Source organism: Osmia lignaria, unplaced genomic scaffold (assembly GCF_051020975.1).
Source record: "Osmia lignaria lignaria isolate PbOS001 unplaced genomic scaffold, iyOsmLign1 scaffold0003, whole genome shotgun sequence".
In the NCBI taxonomy this organism is placed as follows: Eukaryota; Metazoa; Arthropoda; class Insecta; order Hymenoptera; family Megachilidae; genus Osmia; species Osmia lignaria.
In genome coordinates this window covers 22,705,517-22,725,890 of record NW_027478160.1, presented here as the reverse complement: position 1 = coordinate 22,725,890, position 20,374 = coordinate 22,705,517, and positions in this window count along the sequence as shown.

The following is a 20,374-nucleotide window of genomic DNA, read 5'->3' as shown; positions in this document are numbered from 1 at the left end:
TTTAAATATCTTGATATATCTCGAGAACTACGCATCTGATCAAAAAATATCATACTACATAAAAAGTAGGATACTTATTTCTCTACAAGAAAGGTCTCTAAACATTTTGCCATAGCTCGCTTCGCTACCGAGATATTTGCAGATTTATCTCAAGGGAAGGGGCCTGACGGACATATTTCGAGATATTTCTTCTTCTTGTTGTTCTTCTTCTGCACAGCTAAGCTGGAAGTGGCATTTGCAGCGCGCAATAGTGCAGCGTTATCTCAAAGAAAGGGGCCACGGTGATTCTGTATCTCTATTATGTTGGTGCGGCTTCGGAACTTTTAAATATCTTGATATATCTCGAGAACTACGCATCTGATCAAAAAATATCATAGAACATAAAAAGTAGGAAACTTAATTCTCTACAAAAAAGGTCTCTTAACATTTTGCCATAGCTCGCTTCGTTTCCGAGATATTTGCAGATTTATCTCAAGGGAAGGGTCCTAACGGACATATTTCGAGATATTTCTTCTTCTTGTTGTTCTTCTTCTGCACAGCTAAACTGGAAGTGGCATTTCCAGCTCGCAATAGTGCAGAGTTATCTCAAAGAAAGGGGCCACGGTGTTTCTGTATCTCTATTATGTTGGTGCGGCTTCGGAACTTTTAAATATCTCGATATATCTCGAAACCTACGCTTCTGATCAAAAAATATCATAGAACATAAATTGTAGGAAACATAATTCTCGACAAAAAAGGTCTCTTAACATTTTGCCATAGCTCGCTTCCTTTCCGAGATATTTGCAGATATATCTCAAGGGAAGGGGCCTGACGGACATATTTCGAGATATTTCTTCTTCTTGTTGTTCTTCTTCTGCACAGCTAAGCTGGAAGTGGCATTTGCAGCGCGCAATAGTGCAGAGTTATCTCAAAGAAAGGGGCCACGGTGTTTCTGTATCTCTATTATGTTGGTGCGGCTTCGGAACTTTTAAATATCTTGATATATCTCGAGAACTACGCATCTGATCAAAAAATATCATAGAGCATAAAAAGTAGGAAACTTAATTCTCTACAAAAAAGGTCTCTTAACATTTTGCCATAGCTCGCTTCGTTTCCGAGATATTTGCAGATTTATCTCAAGGGAAGGGGCCTAACGGACATATTTCGAGATATTTCTTCTTCTTGTTGTTCTTCTTCTGCACAGCTAAACTGGAAGTGGCATTTCCAGCTCGCAATAGTGCAGAGTTATCTCAAAGAGAGGGGCCACGGTGTTTCTGTATCTCTATTATGTTGGTGCGGCTTCGGAACTTTTAAATATCTTGATATATCTCGAGAACTACGCATCTGATCAAAAAATATCATAGAACATGAAAAGTAGGAAACTTAATTCTCTACAAAAAAGGTCTCTTAAGATTTTGCCATAGCTCTCTTCGTTTCCGAGATATTTGAAGATTTATCTCAAGGGAAGGGGCCTGACGGACATATTTCGAGATATTTCTTCTTCTTGTTGTTCTTCTTCTGCACAGCTAAGCTGGAAGTGGCATTTGCGGCTCGCACTAGTGCAGAGTTATCTCAAAGAAAGGGGCCACGGTGTTTCTGTATCCCTATTATGTTGGTGCGGCTTCGGAACTTTGAAATATCTCGATATATCTCGAGAACTACGCTTCTGATCAAAAAATATCATAGAACAGAAATTGTAGGAAACATAATTCTCTACAAAAAACGTCTCTTAACATTCTGCCATAGCTCGCTTCGTTTCCGAGATATTTGAAGATTTATCTCAAGGGAAGGGGCCTGACGGACATATTTCGAGATATTTCTTCTTCTTGTTGTTCTTCTTCTGCACAGCTAAGCTGGAAGTGGCATTTGCGGCTCGCACTAGTGCAGAGTTATCTCAAAGAAAGGGGCCACGGTGTTTCTGTATCCCTATTATGTTGGTGCGGCTTCGGAACTTTGAAATATCTCGATATATCTCGAGAACTACGCTTCTGCTCAAAAAATATCATAGAACATAAATTGTAGGAAACATAATTTGCTACAAAAAAGGTCTCTTAACATTTTGCCATAGCTCGCTTCGTTTCCGAGATATTTGCAGATTTATCTCAAGGGAAGGGGCCTAACGGACATATTTCGAGATATTTCTTCTTCTTGTTGTTCCTCTTCTGCACAGCTAAGCTGGAAGTGGCATTTGCAGCTCGCAATAGTGCAGAGTTATCTCAAAGAAAGGGGCCACGGTGTTTCTGTATCTCTATTATGTTGGTGCGGCTTCGGAACTTTTAAATATCTTGATATATCTCGAGAACTACGCCTCTGATCGAAAAATATCATAGAACATAAAAAGTAGGAAACTTAATTCTCTACAAAAAAGGTCTCTTAGCATTTTGCCATAGCTCGCTTCGTTTCCGAGATATTTGCAGATTTATCTCAAGGGAAGGGGCCTGACGGACATATTTCGAGATATTTCTTCTTCTTGTTGTTCTTCTTCTGCACAGCTAAGCTGGAAGTGGCATTTACAGCGCGCAATAGTGCAGAGTTATCTCAAAGAAAGGGGCCACGGTGTTTCTGTATCTCTATTATGTTGGTGCGGCTTCGGAACTTTTAAATATCTTGATATATCTCGAGAACTACGCATCTGATCAAAAAATATCATACTACATAAAAAGTAGGAAACTTATTTCTCTACAAGAAAGGTCTCTAAACATTTTGCCATAGCTCGCTTCGCTTCCGAGATATTTGCAGATTTATCTCAAGGGAAGGGGCCTGACGGACATATTTCGAGATATTTCTTCTTCTTGTTGTTCTTCTTCTGCACAGCTAAGCTGGAAGTGGCATTTGCAGCTCGTAATAGTGCAGAGTTATCTCAAAGAAAGGGGCCACGGTGTTTCTGTATCTCTATTATGTTGGTGCGGCTTCGGAACTTTTAAATATCTCGATATATCTCGAAAACTACGCTTCTGATCAAAAAATATCATAGAACGTAAATTGTAGGAAACGTAATTCTCTACCAAAAAGGTCTCTTAACATTTTGCCATAGCTCGCTGCGTTTCCGAGATATTTGCAGATTTATCTCAAGGGAAGGGGCCTGACGGACATATTTCGAGATATTTCTTCTTCTTGTTGTTCTTCTTCTGCACAGCTAAGCTGGAAGTGGCATTTGCAGCGCGCAATAGTGCAGAGTTATCTCAAAGAAAGGGGCCACGGTATTTCTGTATCTCTATTATGTTGGTGCGGCTTCGGAACTTTTAAATATCTTGATATATCTCGAGAACTACGCCTCTGATCGAAAAATATCATAGAACATAAAAAGTAGGAAACTTAATTCTCTACAAAAAAGGTCTCTTAACATTTTGCCATAGCTCGCTTCGTTTCCGAGACATTTGCAGATTTATCTCAAGGGAAGGGGCCTGACGGACATATTTCGAGATATTTCTTCTTCTTGTTGTTCTTCTTCTGCACAGCTAAGCTGGAAGTGGCATTTGCAGCGCGCAATAGTGCAGAGTTATCTCAAAGAAAGGGGCCACGGTGTTTCTGTATCTCTATTATGTTGGTGCGGCTTCGGAACTTTTAAATATCTTGATATATCTCGAGAACTACGCCTCTGATCGAAAAATATCATAGAACATGAAAAGTAGGAAACTTAATTCTCTACAAAAAAGGTCTCTTAACATTTTGCCATAGTTCTCTTCGTTTCCGAGATATTTGCAGATTTATCTCAAGGGAAGGGGCCTGACGGACATATTTCGAGATATTTCTTCTTCTTGTTGTTCTTCTTCTGCACAGCTAGGCTGGAAGTGGCATTTGCGGCTCGCACTAGTGCAGAGTTATCTCAAAGAAAGGGGCCACGGTGTTTCTGTATCCCTATTATGTTGGTGCGGCTTCGGAACTTTTAAATATCTCGATATATCTCGAGAACTACGCTTCTGATCAAAAAATATCATAGAACATAAATTGTAGGAAACATAATTCTCTACAAAAAACGTCTCTTAACATTTTGCCATAGCTCGCTTCGTTTCCGAGATATTTGCAGATTTATCTCAAGGGAAGGGGCCTAACGGACATATTTCCAGATATTTCTTCTTCTTGTTGTTCTTCTTCTGCACAGCTAAGCTGGAAGTGGCATTTGCGGCTCGCACTAGTGCAGAGTTATCTCAAAGAAAGGGGCCACGGTGTTTCTGTATCTCTATTAAGTTGGTGCAGCTTCAGGACTTTTAAATATCTTGATATATCTCGAGAACTACGCATCTGATCAAAAAATATCATGGAACATAAAAAGTAGAAAACTTAATTCTCTACAGAAAAGGTCTCTTAACATTTTGCCATAGCTCGCTTCGTTTCCGAGATATTTGCAGATTTATCTCAAGGGAAGGGGCCTGACGGACATATTTCGAGATATTTCTTCTTCTTGTTGTTCTTCTTCTGCACAGCTAAGCTGGAAGTGGCATTTGCAGCTCGCAATAGTGCAGAGTTATCTCAAAGAAAGGGGCCACGGTGTTTCTGTATCTCTATTATGTTGGTGCGGCTTCGGAACTTTTAAATATCTTGATATATCTCGAGAACTACGCATCTGATCAAAAAATATCATGGAACATAAAAAGTAGAAAACTTAATTCTCTACAGAAAAGGTCTCTTAACATTTTGCCATAGCTCGCTTCGTTTCCGAGATACTTGCCGATTTATCTCAAGGGAAGGGGCCTGACGGACATATTTCGAGATATTTCTTCTTCTTGTTGTTCTTCTTCTGCACAGCTACGCTGGAAGTGGCATTTGCAGCTCGCAATTGTGCAGAGTTATCTCAAAGAAAGGGGCCACGGTGTTTCTGTATCTCTATTATGTTGGTGCGGCTTCGGAACTTTTAAATATCTCGATATATCTCGAGAACTACGCATCTGATCAAAAAATATCATAGAACATAAAAAGTAGGAAACTTAATTCTCTACAAATAAGGTCTCTTAACATTTTGGCATAGCTCGCTTCGTTTCCGAGATATTTGCAGATTTATCTCAAGGGAAGGGGCCTGACGGACATATTTCGAGATATTTCTTCTTCTTGTTGTTCTTCTTCTGCACAGCTAAGCTGGAAGTGGCATTTGCAGCTCGCAATAGTGCAGAGTTATCGCAAAGAAAGGGGCCACGGTGTTTCTGTATCTCTATTATGTTGGTGCGGCTACGGAACTTTTAAATATCTTGATATATCTCGAGAACTACGCATCTGATCAAAAAATATCATAGAACATAAAAAGTAGGAAACATAATTCTCTACAAAAAAGGTCTGTTAACATTTTGCCATAGCTCGCTTCGTTTCCGAGATATTTGCAGATTTATCTCAAGGGAAGGGTCCTGATGGACATATTTCGAGATATTTCTTCTTCTTGTTGTTCTTCTTCTGCACAGCTAAACTGGAAGTGGCATTTCCAGCTCGCAATCGTGCAGAGTTATCTCAAAGAAAGGGGCCACGGTGTTTCTGTATCTCTATTATGTTGGTGCGGCTTCGGAACTTTTAAATATCTTGATATATCTCGAGAACTACGCCTCTGATCGAAAAATATCATAGAACATAAAAAGTAGGAAACTTAATTCTCTACAAAAAAGGTCTCTTAACATTTTGCCATAGCTCGCTTCGTTTCCGAGATATTTGCAGATTTATCTCAAGGGAAGGGGCCTGACGGACATATTTCGAGATATTTCTTCTTCTTGTTGTTCTTCTTCTGCACAGCTAAGCTGGAAGTGGCATTTGCAGGTCGCAATAGTGCAGAGTTATCTCAAAGAAAGGGGCCACGGTGTTTCTGTATCTCTATTATGTTGGTGCGGCTTCGGAACTTTTAAATATCTCGATATATCTCGAAAACTACGCTTCTGATCAAAAAATATCAGAGAACGTAAATTGTAGGAAAGATAATTCTGTACAAAAAAGGTCTCTTAACATTTTGCCATAGCTCGCTTCGTTTCCGAGATATTTGCAGATTTATCTCAAGGGAAGGGGCCTGACGGACATATTTCGAGATATTTCTTCTTCTTGTTGTTCTTCTTCTGCACAGCTAAGCTGGAAGTGGCATTTGCAGTTCGCCATAGTGCAGAGTTATCTCGAAGAAAGGGGCCACGGTGTTTCTGTATCTCTATTATGTTGGTGCGGCTTCGGAACTTTTAAATATCTTGATATATCTCGAGAACGACGCATCTGATCAAAAAATATCGTAGAACATAAAAAGTAGGAAACTTAATTCTCTACAAATAAGGTCTCTTAACATTTTGCCATAGCTCGCTTGGTTTCCGAGATATTTGCAGATTTATCTCAAGGGAAGGGGCCTGACGGACATATTTCGAGATATTTCTTCTTCTTGTTGTTCTTCTTCTGCACAGCTAAGCTGGAAGTGGCATTTGCAGCTCGCAATAGTGCAGAGTTACCTCAAAGAAAGGGGCCACGGTGTTTCTGTATCTCTATTATGTTGGTGCCGCTTCGGAACTTTTAAATATCTGGATATATCTCGAGAACTACGCATCTGATCAAAAAATATCATAGAACGTAAATTGTAGGAAACATTATTCTCTACAAAAAAGGTCTCTTAACATTTTGCCATAGCTCGCTTCGTTTCCGAGATATTTGCAGATTCATCTCAAGGGAAGGGGTCTGACGGACATATTACGAGATATTTCTTCTTCTTGTTGTTCTTCTTCTGCACAGCTAAACTGGAAGTGGCATTTCCAGCTCGCAATAGTGCAGAGTTATCTCAAAGAAAGGGGCCACGGTGTTTCTGTATCTCTATTATGTTGGTGCGGCTTCGGAACTTTTAAATATCTCGATATATCTCGAAAACTACGCTTCTGATCAAAAAATATCAGAGAACGTAAATTGTAGGAAACTTAATTCTCTACAAAAAACGTCTCTTAACATTTTGCCATAGCTCGCTTCGTTTCCGAGATATTTGCAGATTTATCTCAAGGGAAGGGGCCTGACGGACATATTTCGAGATATTTCTTCTTCTTGTTGTTCTTCTTCTGCACAGCTAAGCTGGAAGTGGCATTTGCAGTTCGCCATAGTGCAGAGTTATCTCGAAGAAAGGGGCCACGGTGTTTCTGTATCTCTATTATGTTGGTGCGGCTTCGGAACTTTTAAATATCTTGATATATCTCGAGAACTACGCATCTGATCAAAAAATATCGTAGAACATAAAAAGTAGGAAACTTAATTCTCTACAAATAAGGTCTCTTAGCATTTTGCCATAGCTCGCTTGGTTTCCGAGATATTTGCAGATTTATCTCAAGGGAAGGGGCCTGACGGACATATTTCGAGATATTTCTTCTTCTTGTTGTTCTTCTTCTGCACAGCTAAGCTGGAAGTGGCATTTGCAGCTCGCAATAGTGCAGAGTTACCTCAAAGAAAGGGGCCACGGTGTTTCTGTATCTATTATGTTGGTGCCGCTTCGGAACTTTTAAATATCTGGATATATCTCGAGAACTACGCATCTGATCAAAAAATATCATAGAACGTAAATTGTAGGAAACATTATTCTCTACAAAAAAGGTCTCTTAACATTTTGCCATAGCTCGCTTCGTTTCCGAGATATTTGCAGATTCATCTCAAGGGAAGGGGTCTGACGGACATATTTCGAGATATTTCTTCTTCTTGTTGTTCTTCTTCTGCACAGCTAAACTGGAAGTGGCATTTCCAGCTCGCAATCGTGCAGAGTTATCTCAAAGAAAGGGGCCACGGTGTTTCTGTATCTCTATTATGTTGGTGCGGCTTCGGAACTTTTAAATATCTTGATATATCTCGAGAACTACGCTTCTGATCGAAAAATATCATAGAACATAAAAAGTAGGAAACTTAATTCTCTACAAAAAACGTCTCTTAACATTTTGCCATAGCTCGCTTCGTTTCCGAGATATTTGCAGATTTATCTCAAGGGAAGGGGCCTGACGGATATATTTCGAGATATTTCTTCTTCTTGTTGTCCTTCTTGGGCACAGCTAAGCTGGAAGTGGCATTTGCAGCGCGCAATAGTGCAGAGTTATCTCAAAGAAAGGGGCCACGGTGTTTCTGTATCTCTATTATGTTGGTGCGGCTTCGGAACTTTTAAATATCTTGATATATCTCGAGAACTACGCATCTGATCAAAAAATATCATACTACATAAAAAGTAGGAAACTTAATTCTCTACAAGAAAGGTCTCTAAACATTTTGCCATAGCTCGCTTCGTTTCCGAGATATTTGCAGATTTATCTCAAGGGAAGGGGCCTGGCGGACATATTTCGAGATGTTTCTTCTTCTTGTTGTTCTTCTTCTGCACAGCTAAGCTGGAAGTGGCATTTACAGCTCGCAATAGTGCAGAGTTATCTCAAAGAAAGGGGCCACGGTGTTTCTGTATCTCTATTATGTTGGTGCGGCTTCGGAACTTTTAAATATCTTGATATATCTCGAGAACTACGCCTCTGATCGAAAAATATCATAGAACATAAAAAGTAGGAAACTTAATTCTCTACAAAAAAGGTCTCTTAACATTTTGCCATAGCTCGCTTCGTTTCCGAGATATTTGCAGATTTATCTCAAGGGAAGGGGCCTGACGGACATATTTCGAGATATTTCTTCTTCTTGTTGTTCTTCTTCTGCACAGCTAAGCTGGAAGTGGCATTTGCAGGTCGCAATAGTGCAGAGTTATCTCAAAGAAAGGGGCCACGGTGTTTCTGTATCTCTATTATGTTGGTGCGGCTTCGGAACTTTTAAATATCTCGATATATCTCGAAAACTACGCTTCTGATCAAAAAATATCAGAGAACGTAAATTGTAGGAAAGATAATTCTGTACAAAAAAGGTCTCTTAACATTTTGCCATAGCTCGCTTCGTTTCCGAGATATTTGCAGATTTATCTCAAGGGAAGGGGCCTGACGGACATATTTCGAGATATTTCTTCTTCTTGTTGTTCTTCTTCTGCACAGCTAAGCTGGAAGTGGCATTTGCAGTTCGCCATAGTGCAGAGTTATCTCGAAGAAAGGGGCCACGGTGTTTCTGTATCTCTATTATGTTGGTGCCGCTTCGGAACTTTTAAATATCTGGATATATCTCGAGAACTACGCATCTGATCAAAAAATATCATAGAACGTAAATTGTAGGAAACATTATTCTCTACAAAAAAGGTCTCTTAACATTTTGCCATAGCTCGCTTCGTTTCCGAGATATTTGCAGATTCATCTCAAGGGAAGGGGTCTGACGGACATATTTCGAGATATTTCTTCTTCTTGTTGTTCTTCTTCTGCACAGCTAAACTGGAAGTGGCATTTCCAGCTCGCAATAGTGCAGAGTTATCTCAAAGAAAGGGGCCACGGTGTTTCTGTATCTCTATTATGTTGGTGCGGCTTCGGAACTTTTAAATATCTCGATATATCTCGAAAACTACGCTTCTGATCAAAAAATATCAGAGAACGTAAATTGTAGGAAACTTAATTCTCTACAAAAAACGTCTCTTAACATTTTGCCATAGCTCGCTTCGTTTCCGAGATATTTGCAGATTTATCTCAAGGGAAGGGGCCTGACGGACATATTTCGAGATATTTCTTCTTCTTGTTGTTCTTCTTCTGCACAGCTAAGCTGGAAGTGGCATTTGCAGTTCGCCATAGTGCAGAGTTATCTCGAAGAAAGGGGCCACGGTGTTTCTGTATCTCTATTATGTTGGTGCGGCTTCGGAACTTTTAAATATCTTGATATATCTCGAGAACTACGCATCTGATCAAAAAATATCGTAGAACATAAAAAGTAGGAAACTTAATTCTCTACAAATAAGGTCTCTTAACATTTTGCCATAGCTCGCTTGGTTTCCGAGATATTTGCAGATTTATCTCAAGGGAAGGGGCCTGACGGACATATTTCGAGATATTTCTTCTTCTTGTTGTTCTTCTTCTGCACAGCTAAGCTGGAAGTGGCATTTGCAGCTCGCAATAGTGCAGAGTTACCTCAAAGAAAGGGGCCACGGTGTTTCTGTATCTATTATGTTGGTGCCGCTTCGGAACTTTTAAATATCTGGATATATCTCGAGAACTACGCATCTGATCAAAAAATATCATAGAACGTAAATTGTAGGAAACATTATTCTCTACAAAAAAGGTCTCTTAACATTTTGCCATAGCTCGCTTCGTTTCCGAGATATTTGCAGATTCATCTCAAGGGAAGGGGTCTGACGGACATATTTCGAGATATTTCTTCTTCTTGTTGTTCTTCTTCTGCACAGCTAAACTGGAAGTGGCATTTCCAGCTCGCAATCGTGCAGAGTTATCTCAAAGAAAGGGGCCACGGTGTTTCTGTATCTCTATTATGTTGGTGCGGCTTCGGAACTTTTAAATATCTTGATATATCTCGAGAACTACGCTTCTGATCGAAAAATATCATAGAACATAAAAAGTAGGAAACTTAATTCTCTACAAAAAACGTCTCTTAATATTTTGCCATAGCTCGCTTCGTTTCCGAGATATTTGCAGATTTATCTCAAGGGAAGGGGCCTGACGGATATATTTCGAGATATTTCTTCTTCTTGTTGTCCTTCTTGGGCACAGCTAAGCTGGAAGTGGCATTTGCAGCGCGCAATAGTGCAGAGTTATCTCAAAGAAAGGGGCCACGGTGTTTCTGTATCTCTATTATGTTGGTGCGGCTTCGGAACTTTTAAATATCTTGATATATCTCGAGAACTACGCATCTGATCAAAAAATATCATACTACATAAAAAGTAGGAAACTTAATTCTCTACAAGAAAGGTCTCTAAACATTTTGCCATAGCTCGCTTCGTTTCCGAGATATTTGCAGATTTATCTCAAGGGAAGGGGCCTGACGGACATATTTCGAGATGTTTCTTCTTCTTGTTGTTCTTCTTCTGCACAGCTAAGCTGGAAGTGGCATTTACAGCTCGCAATAGTGCAGAGTTATCTCAAAGAAAGGGGCCACGGTGTTTCTGTGTCTCTATTATGTTGGTGCGGCTTCGGAACTTTTAAATATCTCGATATATCTCGAAAACTACGCTTCTGATCAAAAAATATCGGAGAACGTAAATTGTAGGAAAGATAATTCTGTACAAAAAAGGTCTCTTAACATTTTGCCATAGCTCGCTTCGTTTCCGAGATATTTGCAGATTTATCTCAAGGGAAGGGGCCTGACGGACATATTTCGAGATATTTCTTCTTCTTGTTGTTCTTCTTCTGCATAGCTAAGCTGGAAGTGGCATTTGCAGCTCGCAATAGTGCAGAGTTATCGCAAAGAAAGGGGCCACGGTGTTTCTGTATCTCTATTATGTTGGTGCGGCTACGGAACTTTTAAATATCTTGATATATCTCGAGAACTACGCATCTGATCAAAAAATATCATAGAACATAAAAAGTAGGTAACATAATTCTCTACAAAAAAGGTCTGTTAACATTTTGCCATAGCTCGCTTCGTTTCCGAGATATTTGCAGATTTATCTCAAGGGAAGGGTCATGATGGACATATTTCGAGATATTTCTTCTTCTTGTTGTTCTTCTTCTGCACAGCTAAACTGGAAGTGGCATTTCCAGCTCGCAATCGTGCAGAGTTACCTCAAAGAAAGGGGCCACGGTGTTTCTGTATCTATTATGTTGGTGCCGCTTCGGAACTTTTAAATATCTGGATATATCTCGAGAACTACGCATCTGATCAAAAAATATCATAGAACGTAAATTGTAGGAAACATTATTCTCTACAAAAAAGGTCTCTTAACATTTTGCCATAGCTCGCTTCGTTTCCGAGATATTTGCAGATTCATCTCAAGGGAAGGGGTCTGACGGACATATTTCGAGATATTTCTTCTTCTTGTTGTTCTTCTTCTGCACAGCTAAACTGGAAGTGGCATTTCCAGCTCGCAATCGTGCAGAGTTATCTCAAAGAAAGGGGCCACGGTGTTTCTGTATCTCTATTATGTTGGTGCGGCTTCGGAACTTTTAAATATCTTGATATATCTCGAGAACTACGCTTCTGATCGAAAAATATCATAGAACATAAAAAGTAGGAAACTTAATTCTCTACAAAAAACGTCTCTTAACATTTTGCCATAGCTCGCTTCGTTTCCGAGATATTTGCAGATTTATCTCAAGGGAAGGGGCCTGACGGATATATTTCGAGATATTTCTTCTTCTTGTTGTCCTTCTTGGGCACAGCTAAGCTGGAAGTGGCATTTGCAGCGCGCAATAGTGCAGAGTTATCTCAAAGAAAGGGGCCACGGTGTTTCTGTATCTCTATTATGTTGGTGCGGCTTCGGAACTTTTAAATATCTTGATATATCTCGAGAACTACGCATCTGATCAAAAAATATCATACTACATAAAAAGTAGGAAACTTAATTCTCTACAAGAAAGGTCTCTAAACATTTTGCCATAGCTCGCTTCGTTTCCGAGATATTTGCAGATTTATCTCAAGGGAAGGGGCCTGACGGACATATTTCGAGATGTTTCTTCTTCTTGTTGTTCTTCTTCTGCACAGCTAAGCTGGAAGTGGCATTTACAGCTCGCAATAGTGCAGAGTTATCTCAAAGAAAGGGGCCACGGTGTTTCTGTATCTCTATTATGTTGGTGCGGCTTCGGAACTTTTAAATATCTCGATATATCTCGAAAACTACGCTTCTGATCAAAAAATATCGGAGAACGTAAATTGTAGGAAAGATAATTCTGTACAAAAAAGGTCTCTTAACATTTTGCCATAGCTCGCTTCGTTTCCGAGATATTTGCAGATTTATCTCAAGGGAAGGGGCCTGACGGACATATTTCGAGATATTTCTTCTTCTTGTTGTTCTTCTTCTGCATAGCTAAGCTGGAAGTGGCATTTGCAGCTCGCAATAGTGCAGAGTTATCGCAAAGAAAGGGGCCACGGTGTTTCTGTATCTCTATTATGTTGGTGCGGCTACGGAACTTTTAAATATCTTGATATATCTCGAGAACTACGCATCTGATCAAAAAATATCATAGAACATAAAAAGTAGGTAACATAATTCTCTACAAAAAAGGTCTGTTAACATTTTGCCATAGCTCGCTTCGTTTCCGAGATATTTGCAGATTTATCTCAAGGGAAGGGTCATGATGGACATATTTCGAGATATTTCTTCTTCTTGTTGTTCTTCTTCTGCACAGCTAAACTGGAAGTGGCATTTCCAGCTCGCAATCGTGCAGAGTTATCTCAAAGAAAGGGGCCACGGTGTTTCTGTATCTCTATTATGTTGGTGCGGCTTCGGAACTTTTAAATATCTTGATATATCTCGAGAACTACGCCTCTGATCGAAAAATATCATAGAACATAAAAAGTAGGAAACTTAATTCTCTACAAAAAAGGTCTCTTAACATTTTGCCATAGCTCGCTTCGTTTCCGAGATATTTGCAGATTTATCTCAAGGGAAGGGGCCTGACGGACATATTTCGAGATATTTCTTCTTCTTGTTGTTCTTCTTCTGCACAGCTAAGCTGGAAGTGGCATTTGCAGGTCGCAATAGTGCAGAGTTATCTCAAAGAAAGGGGCCACGGTGTTTCTGTATCTCTATTATGTTGGTGCGGCTTCGGAACTTTTAAATATCTCGATATATCTCGAAAACTACGCTTCTGATCAAAAAATATCAGAGAACGTAAATTGTAGGAAAGATAATTCTGTACAAAAAAGGTCTCTTAACATTTTGCCATAGCTCGCTTCGTTTCCGAGATATTTGCAGATTTATCTCAAGGGAAGGGGCCTGACGGACATATTTCGAGATATTCCTTCTTCTTGTTGTTCTTCTTCTACACAGCTAGGCTGGAAGTGGCATTTGCAGTTCGCCATAGTGCAGTTATCTCGAAGAAAGGGGCCACGGTGTTTCTGTATCTCTATTATGTTGGTGCGGCTTCGGAACTTTTAAATATCTTGATATATCTCGAGAACTACGCATCTGATCAAAAAATATCGTAGAACATAAAAAGTAGGAAACTTAATTCTCTACAAATAAGGTCTCTTAACATTTTGCCATAGCTCGCTTGGTTTCCGAGATATTTGCAGATTTATCTCAAGGGAAGGGGCCTGACGGACATATTTCGAGATATTTCTTCTTCTTGTTGTTCTTCTTCTGCACAGCTAAGCTGGAAGTGGCATTTGCAGCTCGCAATAGTGCAGAGTTACCTCAAAGAAAGGGGCCACGGTGTTTCTGTATCTCTATTATGTTGGTGCCGCTTCGGAACTTTTAAATATCTGGATATATCTCGAGAACTACGCATCTGATCAAAAAATATCATAGAACGTAAATTGTAGGAAACATTATTCTCTACAAAAAAGGTCTCTTGACATTTTGCCATAGCTCGCTTCGTTTCCGAGATATTTGCAGATTCATCTCAAGGGAAGGGGTCTGACGGACATATTTCGAGATATTTCCTCTTCTTGTTGTTCTTCTTCTGCACAGCTAAGCTGGAAGTGGCATTTGCAGCTCGCAATAGTGCAGAGTTATCTCAAAGAAAGGGGCCACGGTGGTTCTGTATCTCTATTATGTTGGTGCGGCTTCGGAACTTTTAAATATCTTGATATATCTCGAGAACTACGCATCTGATCAAAAAATATCGTAGAACATAAAAAGTAGGAAACTTAATTCTCTACAAATAAGGTCTCTTAACATTTTGCCATAGCTCGCTTGGTTTCCGAGATATTTGCAGATTTATCTCAAGGGAAGGGGCCTGACGGACATATTTCGAGATATTTCTTCTTCTTGTTGTTCTTCTTCTGCACAGCTAAGCTGGAAGTGGCATTTGCAGCTCGCAATAGTGCAGAGTTACCTCAAAGAAAGGGGCCACGGTGTTTCTGTATCTCTATTATCTTGGTGCCGCTTCGGAACTTTTAAATATCTGGATATATCTCGAGAACTACGCATCCGATCAAAAAATATCATAGAACATAAATTGTAGGAAACATAATTCTCTACAAAAAACGTCTCTTAACATTCTGCCATAGCTCGCTTCGTTTCCGAGATATTTGCAGATTTATCTCAAGGGAAGGGGCCTGACGGACATATTTCGAGATATTTCTTCTTCTTGTTGTTCTTCTTCTGCACAGCTAAGCTGGAAGTGGCATTTGCGGCTCGCACTAGTGCAGAGTTATCTCAAAGAAAGGGGCCACGGTGTTTCTGTATCCCTATTATGTTGGTGCGGCTTCGGAACTTTTAAATATCTCGATATATCTCGAGAACTACGCTTCTGATCAAAAAATATCATAGAACATAAATTGTAGGAAACATAACTCTCTACAAAAAAGGTCTCTTAACATTTTGCCATAGCTCGCTTCGTTTCCGAGATATTTGCAGATATATCTCAAGGGAAGGGGCCTGACGGACATATTTCGAGATATTTCTTCTTCTTGTTGTTCTTCTTCTGCACAGCTAAGCTGGAAGTGGCATTTACAGCTCGGAATAGTGCAGAGTTATCTCAAAGAAAGGGGCCACGGTGTTTCTGTATCTCTATTATGTTGGTGCGGCTTCGGAACTTTTAAATATCTTGATATATCTCGAGAACTACGCATCTGATCAAAGAATATCATAGAACATAAAAAGTAGGAAACTTAATTCTCTACAAAAAAGGTCTCTTAACATTTTGCCATAGCTCGCTTCGTTTCCGAGATATTTGCAGATTTATCTCAAGGGAAGGGGCCTAACGGACATATTTCGAGATATTTCTTCTTCTTGTTGTTCTTCTTCTGCACAGCTAAACTGGAAGTGGCATTTCCAGCTCGCAATAGTGCAGAGTTATCTCAAAGAGAGGGGCCACGGTGTTTCTGTATCTCTATTATGTTGGTGCGGCTTCGGAACTTTTAAATATCTTGATATATCTCGAGAACTACGCATCTGATCAAAAAATATCATAGAACATGAAAAGTAGGAAACTTAATTCTCTACAAAAAAGGTCTCTTAAGATTTTGCAATAGCTCTCTTCGTTTCCGAGATATTTGAAGATTTATCTCAAGGGAAGGGGCCTGACGGACATATTTCGAGATATTTCTTCTTCTTGTTGTTCTTCTTCTGCACAGCTAAGCTGGAAGTGGCATTTGCGGCTCGCACTAGTGCAGAGTTATCTCAAAGAAAGGGGCCACGGTGTTTCTGTATCCCTATTATGTTGGTGCGGCTTCGGAACTTTTAAATATCTCGATATATCTCGAGAACTACGCTTCTGATCAAAAAATATCATAGAACATAAATTGTAGGAAACATAATTCTCTACAAAAAACGTCTCTTAACATTCTGCCATAGCTCGCTTCGTTTCCGAGATATTTGCAGATTTATCTCAAGGGAAGGGGCCTGACGGACATATTTCGAGATATTTCTTCTTCTTGTTGTTCTTCTTCTGCACAGCTAAGCTGGAAGTGGCATTTGCGGCTCGCACTAGTGCAGAGTTATCTCAAAGAAAGGGGCCACGGTGTTTCTGTATCCCTATTATGTTGGTGCGGCTTCGGAACTTTTAAATATCTCGATATATCTCGAGAACTACGCTTCTGATCAAAAAATATCATAGAACATAAATTGTAGGAAACATAATTCTCTACAAAAAAGGTCTCTTAACATTTTGCCATAGCTCGCTTCGTTTCCGAGATATTTGCAGATATATCTCAAGGGAAGGGGCCTGACGGACATATTTCGAGATATTTCTTCTTCTTGTTGTTCTTCTTCTGCACAGCTAAGCTGGAAGTGGCATTTACAGCTCGGAATAGTGCAGAGTTATCTCAAAGAAAGGGGCCACGGTGTTTCTGTATCTCTATTATGTTGGTGCGGCTTCGGAACTTTTAAATATCTTGATATATCTCGAGAACTACGCATCTGATCAAAGAATATCATAGAACATAAAAAGTAGGAAACTTAATTCTCTACAAAAAAGGTCTCTTAACATTTTGCCATAGCTCGCTTCGTTTCCGAGATATTTGCAGATTTATCTCAAGGGAAGGGGCCTAACGGACATATTTCGAGATATTTCTTCTTCTTGTTGTTCTTCTTCTGCACAGCTAAACTGGAAGTGGCATTTCCAGCTCGCAATAGTGCAGAGTTATCTCAAAGAGAGGGGCCACGGTGTTTCTGTATCTCTATTATGTTGGTGCGGCTTCGGAACTTTTAAATATCTTGATATATCTCGAGAACTACGCATCTGATCAAAAAATATCATAGAACATGAAAAGTAGGAAACTTAATTCTCTACAAAAAAGGTCTCTTAAGATTTTGCAATAGCTCTCTTCGTTTCCGAGATATTTGAAGATTTATCTCAAGGGAAGGGGCCTGACGGACATATTTCGAGATATTTCTTCTTCTTGTTGTTCTTCTTCTGCACAGCTAAGCTGGAAGTGGCATTTGCGGCTCGCACTAGTGCAGAGTTATCTCAAAGAAAGGGGCCACGGTGTTTCTGTATCCCTATTATGTTGGTGCGGCTTCGGAACTTTTAAATATCTCGATATATCTCGAGAACTACGCTTCTGATCAAAAAATATCATAGAACATAAATTGTAGGAAACATAATTCTCTACAAAAAACGTCTCTTAACATTCTGCCATAGCTCGCTTCGTTTCCGAGATATTTGCAGATTTATCTCAAGGGAAGGGGCCTGACGGACATATTTCGAGATATTTCTTCTTCTTGTTGTTCTTCTTCTGCACAGCTAAGCTGGAAGTGGCATTTGCGGCTCGCACTAGTGCAGAGTTATCTCAAAGAAAGGGGCCACGGTGTTTCTGTATCCCTATTATGTTGGTGCGGCTTCGGAACTTTGAAATATCTCGATATATCTCGAGAACTACGCTTCTGATCAAAAAATATCATAGAACATAAATTGTAGGAAACATAATTTCCTACAAAAAAGGTCTCTTAACATTTTGCCATAGCTCGCTTCGTTTCCGAGATATTTGCAGATATATCTCAAGGGAAGGGGCCTGACGGACATATTTCGAGATATTTCTTCTTCTTGTTGTTCTTCTTCTGCACAGCTAAACTGGAAGTGGCATTTCCAGCTCGCAATAGTGCAGAGTTATCTCAAAGAAAGGGGCCACGGTGTTTCTGTATCTCTATTATGTTGGTGCGGCTTCGGAACTTTTAAATATCTTGATATATCTCGAGAACTACGCCTCTGATCAAAAAATATCATAGAACGCAAAAAGTAGGAAACTTAATTCTCTACAAAAAAGGTCTCTTAACATTTTGCCATAGCTCGCTTCGTTTCCGAGATATTTGCAGATTTATCTCAAGGGAAGGGGCCTGACGGACATATTTCGAGATATTTCTTCTTCTTGTTGTTCTTCTTCTGCACAGCTGAGCTGGAAGTGGCATTTGCAGGTCGCAATAGTGCAGAATTATCTCAAAGAATGGGGCCACGGTGTTTCTGTATCTCTATTATGTTGGTGCGGCTTCGGAACTTTTAAATATCTCGATATATCTCGAAAACTACGCTTCTGATCAAAAAATATCATAGAACGTAAATTGTAGGGAACATTATTCTCTACAAAAAAGATCCCTTAACATTTTGCCATAGCTCGCTTCGTTTCCGAGATATTTGCAGATTTATCTCAAGGGAAGGGGCCTGACGGACATATTTCGAGATATTTCTTCTTCTTGTTGTTCTTCTTCTGCACAGCTAAGCTGGAAGTGGCATTTGCAGCGCGCAATAGTGCAGAGTTATCTCAAAGAAAGGGGCCACGGTGTTTCTGTATCTCTATTATGTTGGTGCGGCTTCGGAACTTTTAAATATCTTGATATATCTCGAGAACTACGCATCTGATCAAAAAATATCATACTACATAAAAAGTAGGAAACTTAATTCTCTACAAGAAAGGTCTCTAAACATTTTGCCATAGCTCGCTTCGTTTCCGAGATATTTGCAGATTTATCTCAAGGGAAGGTGCCTGACGGACATATTTCGAGATATTTCTTCTTCTTGTTGTTCTTCTTCTGCACAGCTAAGCTGGAAGTGGCATTTGCAGCTCGCAATAGTGCAGAGTTATCTCAAAGAGGGGGGCCACGGTGTTTCTGTATCTCTATTATGTTGGTGCGGCTTCGGAACTTTTAAATATCTTGATATATCTCGAGAACTACGCATCTGATCAAAAAATATCATAGAAGATAAAAAGTAGGAAACTTAATTCTCTACAAAAAAGGTCTCTTAACATTTCGCCATAGCTCGCTTCGTTTCCGAGATATTTGCAGATTTATCTCAAGGGAAGGGGCCTGACGGACATATTTCGAGATATTTCTTCTTCTTGTTGTTCTTCTTCTGCACAGCTGAGCTGGAAGTGGCATTTGCAGGTCGCAATAGTGCAGAGTTATCTCAAAGAAAGTGGCCACGGTGTTTCTGTATCTCTATTATGTTGGTGCGGCTTCGGAACTTTTAAATATCTTGATATATCTCGAGAACTACGCATCTGATCAAAAAATATCATAGAACGTAAAAAGTAGGAAACTTAATTCTCTACAAAAAAGGTCTCTTAACATTTTCCCATAGCTCGCTTCGTTTCCGAGATATTTGCAGATTTATCTCAAGGGAAGGGGCCTGACGGACATATTTCGAGATATTTCTTCTTCTTGTTGTTCTTCTTCTGAACAGCTAAGCTGGAAGTGGCATTTGCAGCTCGCAATAGTGCAGAGTTATCTCAAAGAAAGGGGCCACGGTGTTTCTGTATCTCTATTATGTTGGTGCGGCTTCGGAACTTTTAAATATCTTGATATATCTCGAGAACTACGCCTCTGATCGAAAAATATCATAGAACATAAAAAGTAGGAAACTTAATTCTCTACAAAAAAGGTCTCTTAACATTTTGCCATAGCTCGCTTCGTTTCCGGGATATTTGCAGATATAACTCAAGGGAAGGGGCCTGACGGACATATTTCGAGATATTTCTTCTTCTTGTTGTTCTTCTTCTGCACAGCTAAGCTGGAAGTGGCATTTGCAGCGCGCAATGGTGCAGAGTTATCTCAAAGAAACGGACCACGGTGTTTCTGTATCTCTATTATGTTGGTGCGGCTTCGGAACTTTTAAATATCTTGATATATCTCGAGAACTACGCATCTGATCAAAAAATATCATACTACATAAAAAGTAGGAAACTTAATTCTCTACAAGAAAGGTCTCTAAACATTTTGCCATAGCTCGCTTCGTTTCCGAGATATTTGCAGATTTATCTCAAGGGAAGGGGCCTGACGGACATATTTCGAGATATTTCTTCTTCTTGTTGTTCTTCTTCTGCATAGCTAAGCTGGAAGTGGCATTTGCAGCTCGCAATAGTGCAGAGTTATCTCAAAGAAAGGGGCCACGGTGTTTCTGTATCTCTATTATGTTTGTGCGGCTTCGGAACTTTTAAATATCTTGATATATCTCGAGAACTACGCATCTGATCAAAAAATATCATAGAACATAAAAAGTAGGAAACTTAATTCTCTACAAAAAAGGTC